Consider the following 12,094-nt stretch of genomic DNA (forward strand, 5'->3'; position numbering starts at 1 on the left):
GGCCATGCGGAGTTCATGCGGGGTGCTGCCTGTGTCGATGCCCTGAATGACGCCCCGGGAAGTACCCGGAGGGGACTTCATGTAGGCCGTAACTTCGTATGTAGTAGAGCCGAGTTGGATAGCGGTAAGGAAACGGAGGGCGTCAACGATGGCTTCATTGGGACTGCTTACCACAATGAGGTTGTTTCGGGCTTGGGGTTGTACCGTGACTTGGGAGTAGAACTGTGTGGCCGGTATATTGCTGGCGACTTGCAGGCTGTTAGTTATTTGGGTGGTGGCCCAAGCTCCGACCCGAAGGCCCGAGCGCGGGCGAATAATATTCTTGTAGTCTGTGGCAGGCAGTCGGGGAACAGGCGGTGCACGGAAAGTGGCAGGGTGAACGCTGCGTTCAGGGTTTACTGGGCGTACTTAAGGCGTACTCGGAGGGTTGGGGTGCTTGAGGGCTTGTCTTTGGCGTAGTACTTGTCTCCAGGGGTCGTCGCGTGGCAACGACCGTCCGCTCAGGGGGTCAAATGCTGGTGCGTCGGATTCTGGTGCCATATGGCTTGAAGGAGGCTGCATATACGAGGCGCTAGATGTGCTGCCGGCGCAGCTGCTGGGAGCCGAGCGAGTGCCAAGAGCGTGACGCAGCTGGGGCTTGCGAACTAGGCCTGATAGGCCTAGCGAAGTGAGCGGCGTGGTTCGATGCTGACCAGTGGAAGTACGGATCCTGTTGTGGGTGGTGTCCAGGTGATCCGCGTGATGTAGCGATCCTCGTGGTATAGGTTTTACCACGATAACTGGAAATTACCAGTCAATACAGCAATCAAGGCGGGAGCCGATTGGGAGCATGTATACGTGACGCGGCCCCCTAGCGGCCAGTCACGAATATGACGTCAGTGAAACCTGAAAACACTTTTGTGTTAAAATATAACACCCTAAAACGAGCAACCCTTAGTATAACGTACTCTTTAGTACTAAAGGTTGCTTCCCCGCAAGAAGACCCTGTGTGGAGGGGTGCACCCTTTACAGGCTGCTTGCTCCGTTGTGCTGGCGTCATTTCCGTGACGGATATGACGTCACTGAAATCAGCGTGTATCCCGGAATAAAACACTTTCGTGTTAATAAAAACTGTTTGCCGTCCAGGTGCGGCACAATACACTAAAATTATTGTACCACTTCCCCTTGCCCACACGGACCGCGCACGCGCGGAATGTAGTATCAGCTGAATACATGTTAACTTGCCCTACTGTTGTGGCTGCTGTCGGTTTCATCGTTTTTTTTCTGAGTATACGATACCGATAAAAGCCATACGTCGTAACCAAAAAAAAGGGGGATTTTCCTGCGAATATCCCCCGTTGCGCCCCAGTTTTGCCAAAGAATCTCGCGCCTGGCGACGTCTCCAAACTCATAGTACAACGGCACCATCCTTCCCCACAGCTGGCCCATGAGTTTCACCTAAAGCTGCCCTAATGGCAACGCCCCTCACCTCGTCTGTGCGGCCATTCCTTGCCCCTTCACTATTTATTGTCGAGTAGTGGAACGCGCGATTATTAGCCCGCACCTGCAAAATTAGCGAAGCCTGAAGCAGATAGCAGCTTGGATACCTGGACTAAGGAAGACCCCAAGCTGCTTTTAGCCTCGAACATAACAAACGTTTACTCTTGCGGAAGGCTGTGTTGCCCGCTGTTAGCTATTTACGATGCGCGACGCATTGTTAATGATTTCATCAAAGCTTGGCAGCAGATATTCCCGAAAACTTTTCGACGCGACAGTACGCAAATGGCTCGTATATGGAGAAGAAGAGCTGGGTGCTAGTTGTATAGGGCAAAAGCGGCTATTTTAAACTAGTCCTGACACAAAATTTCCGTGTTGAGGTTTTTTCGCTGCTATGGGTGCCTACCAGCCCACTAATCATAGAATGGCACGTTAGACGGTCGACAGCAGCGTAAATAATGATTTACTGCCTCGTTTCTTCGTGTGACTTTCGCTTTCGATTAAACGAACACCCAGGGGCCGCCATGGCAGGAGGGCGCTCGTGACGTCACCATTCTCGTCACACCACTTCCTGTGTGGACGCGTGCGCACCCACACCAGCCGTGGTCTCCGCCACCTCCACGCACAGGGCAGCATGACGTCAATCCCAAAACCATGAGAGGTCACCAATAGGGGGGGGGTCCCTTTTGCGATGAAAATTTCTGCGGAGGAACTCCTGTTGTAAGCAGCGCTCCTGGCAGCCGCTGCTTACTAGGTGGTTTCAGAAGTTTGTTAAATTATTCCTTATTTATTGCCTTAAATAGTTTTATTTCTTTATTTTATGGCACAAAGTTTTATAAAACCCATCAAATAAAGGTTCAGTGTGATTTATGAATTTATAGGTGGCGCTGGCTGCAGCAGGAGTTCTCTAGGGAACGCTTGCGCTCCATAGATATTTTTTTAGGGGAAAGGGACCCGCGCTCTCCGTTAGTTTTTCCCCCGAACGACACACATTACCTTTTAGTTAACTGTATTTTGGGGCCACGAGGTGACGATGGCGTCATGCTGATGCCGACTGCGAAAGGTTAATTGTTCTGAGCTTTCTCGTGCGCGAAAAGAATAAAATGGATTTAAAATATTTTATAATGAATGGTTACTGTTGAAGCTGCCTGGCAGATATCTCTATATAAAAAGGAAGCCAGTTATCCCAGTTTTGATATTTCGTGTCAGTACTCCTTTAAGCCGTTTTTGCGCCAACTGAAAACAGCGCCTCAGCGCGGGCATTGCCGGCGGTGGACACGCCGTCGTCACACGGAGAAGACAACGCGACTGCACCGGCGACGCTTACGAAACGTTCTGCTAGCGACCCGAAGCGTCCGCATGCCGTGCACGCCCGCATTATAGAGACGGCACTAAAGGATCACTTAAAAATTTTCTAACAAGGCAGTAAGAGTCCGTTGCCCTGCACTTCTGGTAGGAGTGCAGGTCAAAATGTAATTCGGGAAACAGCAGCTTCCTCTGAGGGCAGTAGATTAAAGATGAAGGCGCTAACGAATACTTTGACATGGAGTGCCGATAGATGTGCCGGGCTGCTCATGGAAACGTTTTCATCTGTGCATTCAACTGCATCACAATGTCTCCCCACCAAATTGCCTGGCAACGCATCTTATAGAAAAAGTGGAAATTTGGTTTCAACCGAATATCGCACAGGGATCGTACCGTAGAAGTCATGGCCTGGTCACGTGGCTCCGCTGGCGTGATTGCTATAAAAATAAAGAAAATAGTTGGTCGTAAGAGACAGGAAACACTCGCTTAGTGCGCAAAATCCGGCCAATTTCTTTTTAGTGCACAACCACTACGAGGGTCAACCACAGGGAATCTATGTGCGTCCTCTAAAGCAGGGATTTATAGCTTATCAGAGTTTGGGTTTGGGCTAGTTGGTAGCGGTAATCCATGACTTCGTGTAGGGCAAAACAACGACAGAGGACACAGGGAGGCGACGGGCACAAGCGCTTGAGCCCGTCGCCTCCCTGCGTTTTGTGTCGTTTTTTGCGCTAAACGAAGTCAGGGATTTAAACACCCCAAACACCCCTCAAGAAGCATTTTGGCAACCCCCCCACAAAAAAAAAATTCCACGACCACTAGCACCCCGCCCAATAATGTATACACACGCCCCAACAGCCCCGTAACCCTCCCTCCCCCCAAGAAAATATCGACACCCCCCCACCCCCTCCCCAAAAAATCAAAATTCTTGATAAACACCTGCTCTAAAGCCTCAATATCTGTATGGGCGTTGTTAAAGGGACCCTGCAACACTTTTTTTAATCTTCAATGCTTGCAGAATGTAGTTACCTAATACACCCAGTACTTAGGTTAGGACCTCAGCCAAAAATCACTGCTCTATGTTAATCAGATAACTTGGAAACTCGCTCACAAGATTTTTCTCTTTCCCGGTCTTGACGTTCTTAGACGGCCCGAATTACGTCAATTACGCCACTGTTGGCAGGTTTTACTTCAGTTGCAGCAATGAACGCTTTTCGATAGCAACTTTAAAAATAAAGCCAAAAACAAACCACAAACGGAAGGCGTATCTGGTGTGACGAGCAAATCCCTCAGTGCCGCTCCGTGCTGGCAATAACTGTAGCTTTCGCAGTGCTTCCAGACGCGAAGGAAAGAGTGAAAGCGTTTATCGAAAGTGTTGCAGGGTCCCTTTAAAGCCTGCAGGAGAACAAAGCAACGCTGGAGAACGAGCGATAGCACGGCGGAAAAGAAAGAGAACGCGGGACGTCAGCATGCTCCGTGCCTCAGCAGCGGAGGGGCGTGGGGGAGGCCTGTTGCGTAGCTCTGCTTGCGGTTGCCTGCGCGCATGCGTGCCCATTGCCTCAGCGATCAGCGAAGAGAAGATGCGCCGATCAACCAGCAGGAAAGGGCGATACGCGCTGGCAGTGCGTGATAAACGCCGTCATAAAGAGAGCAACCACAATCCGCTTAGGGTCGGTGACGTAGAAAAGGCAAAGGAACGAATGTGCATAGGATATCGTCCCGTAATTGTATTCAGCAAATAATCGTAACCTTATTAGTGCGCAGTCTCGACAGGCTAGCGCTCCTCTTTTTAAGACCCAGGGCATTGGGGCAGCGACGCACTCAGCCGCCGATTCTTAGCACACCCCCAGGAGTCTTTCATGCGGGGCTGCAACCACATCTTGCACAGTGGTAATCCGTCGCACCCAGAACGCAAGCCGCCACCATCCGTCCCATCTGCAAGCTGGCTGTGTAGCATCCGCTCACGCTCCGCTGTTGGAAGGGCTAGCCTTAGCCATTGGGCCGGCTGCAGTCACCATTTCGCGCTACTTGGCCTCAACTGGCAACAACCGTCTCGGGGAAGCTTCCCGCTGCGCTGACCATTCCACCTGCATCCGCATCGAAAGCTGTCTGGTTTCTTAGCCTCCTCCTTCCTCTCATCTCCTACTTGACATGGAGGAAGGTAGACACAAACGGCATTAGTCCTCGTCTGATTAACGCCATATTCTCTTATTGAAACAGCCATGAACCAACTAGCTCAAGGGCACGTTTTGTTAGCTCGTTTTGTCTTGGTGCGCGAATGCAGATGAAAGACCCCGCGGCACGTGACTGTGGCGTCCCTGTTTGGGAAGGACCTTTCGAATGCCGCCGAAATATCGGTATTTTATTGCAAGCAGGCTCCTCGAAAGAAAAGTAGTAATATACAGTTGAACCTCGTTATAACGAACACTTACACTTATATAGCGAATTATCGGCTATAGCAAATACTATCTTTGGTTGGTCACGCTTTCTTTCAGTGGCACTTATTCTTTCGTAACGAAACTGAAACCGTGAGCCGCGCGCGATATCGGGCATAACGAAGGAGTATTTGACCAGGAGGCTGAGAAGCTACTTGGAAAAACCCTCCGGCATCCGAAACTGCAAAAGTATAAGGACCATTTTCTTCGTGGACACTGTAAAAAAGTCCATCCTGTTCAGTGCTGTGACTGTGAGTAGCCACGAGATGAAGATCACATCCTTCATCAAATAAATAAAGACGCAGGCCTGTTTTGTCAAGTGAACCCTGAATTTCTCGTGTTCCGGCTCATTCAGCTCGAGATGCAACAAGGAGAAAGCTAAGGGTTACCTCGTTTATAGTGGCTTGGAAGCCTTACAAATGCATTTACCAAGTATTTTTGCTCGAGCCAGATTGTCCATTTTTGTTACAGCCGCTTTTTACCTCTACTTTTATAACGAATGTCGGATATAACAAACTAATTTGCTCTCCCGATACAACTTCACTATAACGAGGTTCGACTGTTAAGAGCGATACAATGCAGAAGGGGACATGAGAAGTACAAAAGCTGAAGAAAAGCCAGAATAAGGGAATAATGAGAAGTCTGTAAAAAAGAACAACTTCATGGTGCCGTGGGCGTGCGCGGAATGACCCATAATCGTCGTTGTGACAGGAGAAATCGAAGCAATGGTGCGGAGATGCGCTAGCAAATTATGATCGGAACTGTTAGATTGTGGCCTCTTACACTCCCGCCCTCATCGATATCAAATGTTTCGGGGGAACCATGACCCCCTTGTGCGGCAGTGCATCGAGAGGGTGGACGTTTTATTTCTGGCTTGATTGCGGTGTGTTCAGCTGTCTCCAAGCTTTCCATTGCTTGTGGGACTCTGTCCTCAAGCAAGACCTTAACCTTAGTACTATGGCAGTTTCCAGAGATACCCTGTTTCCTGGCTCTGAAGAAATTAGTTGGCTTTCTTGATTTCATATTCTTCTGCATACGTAATCGTCTGCTTCTTTCGCCTTTGTTTTGGTGGCTTAATTTTAATCTACATTCCGACAATAGTGCTGTACTTGGTGTCAAAGTTTCGACTTTTGCAACGTAGTTACGGGGGGATGCTCCTCTCAGCCCGAATAACCCCCCATGTTGCCTCTCTATCCGCACGTACCACCTGCCCAGCGTTGGAGGAGGAGGCCGCAATAGCACTTGCGTTAGCAACCCGGCATACTCCAACAGTTATAATCCCAGATTCGAAAACGGCCATTCAAAATGTCGCCATGTCGCCCGTAGGCCCATTTCCCTCGTGGCATCCAAAATCCCCTTCAAAAATCCCCAGACCTCTCCGGTCGAGCTTATTTGGACCCCGGCGCACGCTAGTCTGGGAGGGAACGAGCCGGCCCATAATGTGGCACGAGGGCTTACTATCCGTGCCGGGGATAGCCTCACCCCCTACCACGGTGCGCGATTCGCGGGGGGGGGGGGGGGAGGGCGACCAAATCACCTATCATGACATCGTCGTGCATTACCGCCTCGCCCGTCGCCATTATCCACCCGCTCACCCAGGGCTCACCAACTATCAGGAACGCCTCTGGCGTCTCCTGCAAACCAATACCCTGACTTGCCGGGCAGTACTCCACCGCATCTACCCCGCTCAGTATCCCTCACCGAACTGCCTTCTTTGTGGTGCCCCGGCCACACTTGCCCGCTCCATGAGGGCATGCCCCCAAGATTCCTTCCCGTGGGTGAATAGCGATGAGCAGTTATAGGGTGCGCTGGGCAGCTCTGACCTGGATGTCCCAGCACTCCTGGTCACTAGTGCTGCCACCGTTGGTTGACACGAGACTCGCACCGGCGGCCCCCACGCCGCACTAAACCGCAGGGCCCAATAAATGTGTCGCCCTCTCTCTTCCTCGCTCTTCCATGCCGAATCTCTGCGACTGCACCCTCTGGATGACGCACAAGGAAGACCCTCGCGATGATGGATGGAGTCGCGAATTGAGCACATTTTATCAGCAAAACCGTGTAAACCTAGATTGTTTGGTCCGCCGTCGTGCTGGTGCGTATGATAATTCGGCCCGGGCTGCCATTAAAGATCATGTGCAATCAACACCAAACGTTACCCCACGTTGTGGGGGCTTCGTAGCAGCCCTCCTTTAACTCGGAAACTAAGTTGTCATGCAATGGAGCAAAATGGACCTTTTCGGCCTTTTTCATCAGCCTATCACGCCCACTGCAGTGCAAAGGCCTCTCCCATGGATCTCCAATTATCCAGGTCCTGTGCTAACTGCGACCAATTTATACCAGCAAAATTCTTGATCTCTTCTGTCCATCTAACTTTCTGGCGCCCTAGGGATCCACTCTGTTACCCTTAGTGACGAACGGTTATCTTGCCTTCGCATTACATGCCCTGCCCACGTCCATTTCTTCTTCTTAATTTCTACTGATATGTCCTTAATACGCGGTTGTTTCTTGACCCACTGCGCTCTCTTCCTGTCCCTTAATGTTACACCTATCTTCTTCCGTTCCATAGCTCGCTGAGTCGTCCTCAATTTAAGATGAACCCTCTTAGTGAGCCTCCAAGTTTCTGCCCCGTAGGTGAGAACCGGTAACACGCAGCTGTCATACACTTTCTTCTTTAGGGACAATCGTAGACTGTCATTTATTATCTGAGAATGCCTGCCGAATGGACTCTACCCTATTCTTATCTTTCTAATTATCTCTCCCTCATGGTTGGGGTCCGGGGTTGCTATTCAGCCTAAATTGATATATTCTCTTACCACTTCCCCTGCCTCGCCACCTATCTCAAATCGCTGTGCTGTCCCTAGGTACTTTAGTTTTCTGCATATTAATTTTCAGGCCCACGGTTCTACTCTGTTCGCCCAGTGCGGAAAGCATGCTTTGCAATTCCTAGGTTACTGAGGTATTCTCCATTAACCCGTACTCGACCCACCTGTTCCCAATCCAATTTTCTGAATACTTCTTGTAAACATGCTATGAATAACATTGGAGAGATTGTGTCTCCTCGTCGGACGCCCTTATGGAGGTAGCTGTGGACCCATTGTAGATGTCCTTTAGTATTCTTACGTCATGCTCGTCTACACCCTTATTCTGCAATGCCTGAATGACTGCTGAGGTTTTGAGAGGGTCAAATGCTTTCTCATAATCAATGAAAGATATATAGGGGTTGAGCATACTTCCTACTTCCGGCCTTATTGACCCGTAACTTCCTAGTATTGTACGGCGTGCTGCATAGCCAATGCTTTGCTACAGCGCACGCAAACCCCTACAGATGGGGAAAAGAGAGACGGAACAGAATCTCCTCAAAAAAAAAAAAAAAAAAAACGCCTACGACATCGTCGGAAAACACATATGAAGGAGTGAAATGTTGGCTTACGGGAGTTCCCCCTCCGAGGGCGCTTCCGTGCAGTACGCGTGGCCTTCAACTCCGGTGCTGGTGGGGTTAGATCTGGAAGTTCGGTGCATACGCATGATTACCGCGATTTGATTGGAAGGTTTTAACGCGCCGATGCAACGCAGGCGATGAGGCTCGCCGGAGTGGAGGGCTCCGGATTAATTTTGACCACATGGGGATCTTTAACGTGTGCCGAAATCTCGTACACACGGGCGCTTTTGCTTTTCGCCTCCATCAGAAAAGCGGCCGCCGCGGCCGGGAGTCGAACCCGCGATCGTGCTCAGCAGCGCTACGCCTTAGCCACTGAGCCACCACGGCGGTTGCATGATTACCGTCTCACGTTATACAAGGCCCACGGTTTTACAAAGAAGGGATACAGCAGAGTAGAGTAAAGCCAGAATTACGGAAAGGGAAAGTCGCGCAGTTAATTTAGAGGAGCATATCGACAGAGACCCTAGCATCGCTTTCAACCTGAAGAGTTAAGAGGCGTGGGAAGTATTTTGAGGGAGAGGGAGCGCTCTAGAGAGTCGTGATGGCAATTATTATTGTGATTATAAGTATTCAGGTTATTATTTTTGTTTTTCCAGAGCGCGAGGTCGTCGTGGACAATTAAGGAACGTTGCATACGTAAACGTTAGCCGGGTTTATTAGCATCCTTAAATGTTAAATTTACATCCTTAAATAGGTGGTATCGTCTAAAATTGTTAGTGTAAATGGCTTTTTTGGGAATAGATTCTAAATAAAAATTAGCCCGTGCAGACAAAATGTGTGTTTTGCTAGAAATTCGATGAGTGATCGCATTGAGCTTCGTGCTTTGGACCACTACAGCTTTTTTTGCGGTTTGTGGAATCATGAATTTTGTAGTCTGGCCATGATCTGGGGGACTAACCCCTGTTTGGCAAAAGGGGAGCCTGAGCCCCCTTGCCCCATTGCCCTCCGGAACGACTAAATCCGTCGTCCGAGCATCTCACTGTGGCTCTCGGCATGCTTATGCTCTTCAATAGAAGGCACAACCATAAAACATACTGCCCGTTAACTTGAATTTGCGCAGGAAGTTTGAGAAACACGGCTTGTTTTTAGCAGCTCCGAGATGTCTTACCCATGTTTTCCACCGAGTCGTTGGGTTTTGTGTTTTTGCAGCGACACTGGATCTGTTCTGGAGGCCTACTGAACTTTTCTTTAGTTATATAATGACGTACCTCGTAGAAGTTGATTCGCGTACTCATTTCCAACACGAAATACCAAGACGATCCTGCTGAACGCGCTATCAAACTTACGGCGACAGTTTGAGCAGCGTCGTCTGCTCGTCTGTGTGGGTGTATTTGAAATTTTAAGAAAAGTAATTCAATTAAGTAATACTAATGAAATGTGTCCAGAGATTGTTTAACGACTACTACCGCATGACTTTATTGCTTATCGGAGAATTCAATAGTTTTCCCACAAGCTGAACATGTAACCAATGTAACATCGCCGGCTGGCAACCATGGAATAGTCTTTTTTTTTTTTGCGTTTGAAAATTGAGACATTTTTTTTGCGCTTCAGCAAAAGTTCGCGCTTGTTGCAAAAGTTCCGAAACGTGTGACATGGAAGATCATGCTCGCTCTTTACACTCTGTATCGCATAATCGTGTGCACGCCTTCGAACAATGGTGATGGAGCAACGTACCTAATCCTGAATACCTTCGCAACGTCGGATTCGCCGGTCGCCCACATCGTCTGTGCTGTTCCAGCGGTCACGTTGGCGGGCCTCCCTATGTCAGGTCAGTGTTATCCTCTCTTTATCGCCGTTTTCGCCAGTGCGATAAACTAACCACCGTATGCACGGTGGTTAATGCCTGCGTTCTGTGTACCGCTCAGTATGAGGGAGCGATAACTGTGTTTATCGAGGTGTAGAGTATCGTGACCCTGAGTGCCGAGATTGGGATGTGGCTGTCAAATGCCCGCGGTATCGTGGTATGCTTTTAAAACGGAATTAGTTCGTAAAATGAAACTGGTTGGCGAGTGCCTCGATGTATGACTTGTTATCTCGAGGACGCAAATACCGTTTTTCGTCAGTTCGGCGCTACAGATTAGGGCATACAAAATCTGTCGCCTATTTCTTGCGGTCACGTTTTCTGTTATACCATTTAGGGCATCTCTGGTCGGCATTTTGTGGGGAGATCACCTTTCATTGGCTAGGCTTGTATACGGTAGTGTGGACAGTTGCTTTGCCGCTGGGCGAAATTCGTAGGCCGCTGTGGCTTAATAAGAAAGAAAGAAAGAAAAAAAAAAAAACCAAACATTATACAACCTAAGAGAAAGAAGAAAGACCTCTTTCTAAACCTTGGAGGGACGAAGACATTTCCCTTTTTAGCCAAAAATGGCCACTGCCGGAAATCGCTTATGATCTTGAGTGTACAACGCAGATCGTGATTACTTGCTTTGCATAATCTCAGCCATGGTGAACCCATGTTTACCTAAACACCGGTCCAGATCCGCCCGCTCCCTCTCTGTTTCGAGAGACATGTTTAGTACTGTAATGAATGTTGGGCCGGACCGCGTAGAAAGTCACAAGCCTGGACTGCTTTCTTGCAAAGGCACACACACCAACTGTAATAACTCCATTGATGTACAAAGCGGCAAACTACACGCGGAAATCACAGGTGCGGATTATTGCAGACAGTCATCAAGTCATACGCTCACAGACGGGGATCACAGAGATGAGTCGGTCTGGATGTGACAACTCGGAACCGCAGTTCCCTGGCTGGCCACGGGGAGTTTACTGGAGTCGTGGAGGTGTCTCACTGGACAACCACGTGACGGTGGCCGATGGCTAGCTGCGGGACGGAAGGGCTTAGGCCTGAGCCACGGCTAGGCCTCGCTGATCGTGCCCCCGAAGACCCTTTTCCCTTAATACCCACTGGCGAGCACTGGGAGGAGCCGCTGGGCAGCTCAGACCTGCAGGTTCAGAAGAATCTAATGGAACGAGCGGCCGAGGTCACCAGCAAGATGCAGCAGTCGGTCACCACACCTCAGTAACATAGAATGTACATAATAAAGTTTTTTCTCTTTCTCTCTCCATGCTATCGGAACACCGCTCACTCCGACGGGTGCAACAGCTTCTTGTTGTCTCGTTGTCGGCCGTCGTCTCCTTGGCAGCTTGGGCAGTGGCTCAGACAGGAGAGCCAGCGACGGTCCTCGGGCCTACACCGCGAGGGGGGCCGTCTTGCTGCCTCCGAGAACAAACCTCTTCTCCTCTTCTTCTTCTTCATGGGTCACACCCATACTATTCAGGAGATTGGCTGCTATGGAAACACGGCACACACACCTCATTACAAGTACTATATTTGTACCCACTGAAGGCCACTGGCTTCTTCAGCTGCCCTATTACACCTCCGGGACTTAGCAGGCTTGATTGATCTGCGGGGTATGAGTTTGGGTGTCATTATTTTAGT

At 49.6% G+C, this 12,094-nt stretch overlaps 1 protein-coding gene across 3 annotated transcripts in view; it reads left to right on the top strand.

The window, feature by feature from the left end:
• The first annotated feature begins 10,164 nt into the window (after positions 1-10,164).
• LOC144165242 (trafficking kinesin-binding protein 1-like) overlaps positions 10,165-12,094 on the top strand; it is a 31,710-nt gene continuing 29,780 nt past the window's right edge. For all 3 annotated transcript variants that reach the window (XM_077695371.1, XM_077695370.1, XM_077695372.1), the window contains exon 1: positions 10,165-10,420. The gene's annotated coding sequence lies outside the window, so the exon portion shown is untranslated. The remainder of the gene's footprint in view (positions 10,421-12,094) is intronic.

The sequence above is a fragment of the Haemaphysalis longicornis genome, unplaced genomic scaffold (genome assembly GCF_048455015.1).
Source record: "Haemaphysalis longicornis isolate Haplotype H1 unplaced genomic scaffold, Haemaphysalis longicornis Haplotype H1 scaffold_14, whole genome shotgun sequence".
Taxonomy (NCBI): domain Eukaryota; kingdom Metazoa; phylum Arthropoda; class Arachnida; order Ixodida; family Ixodidae; genus Haemaphysalis; species Haemaphysalis longicornis.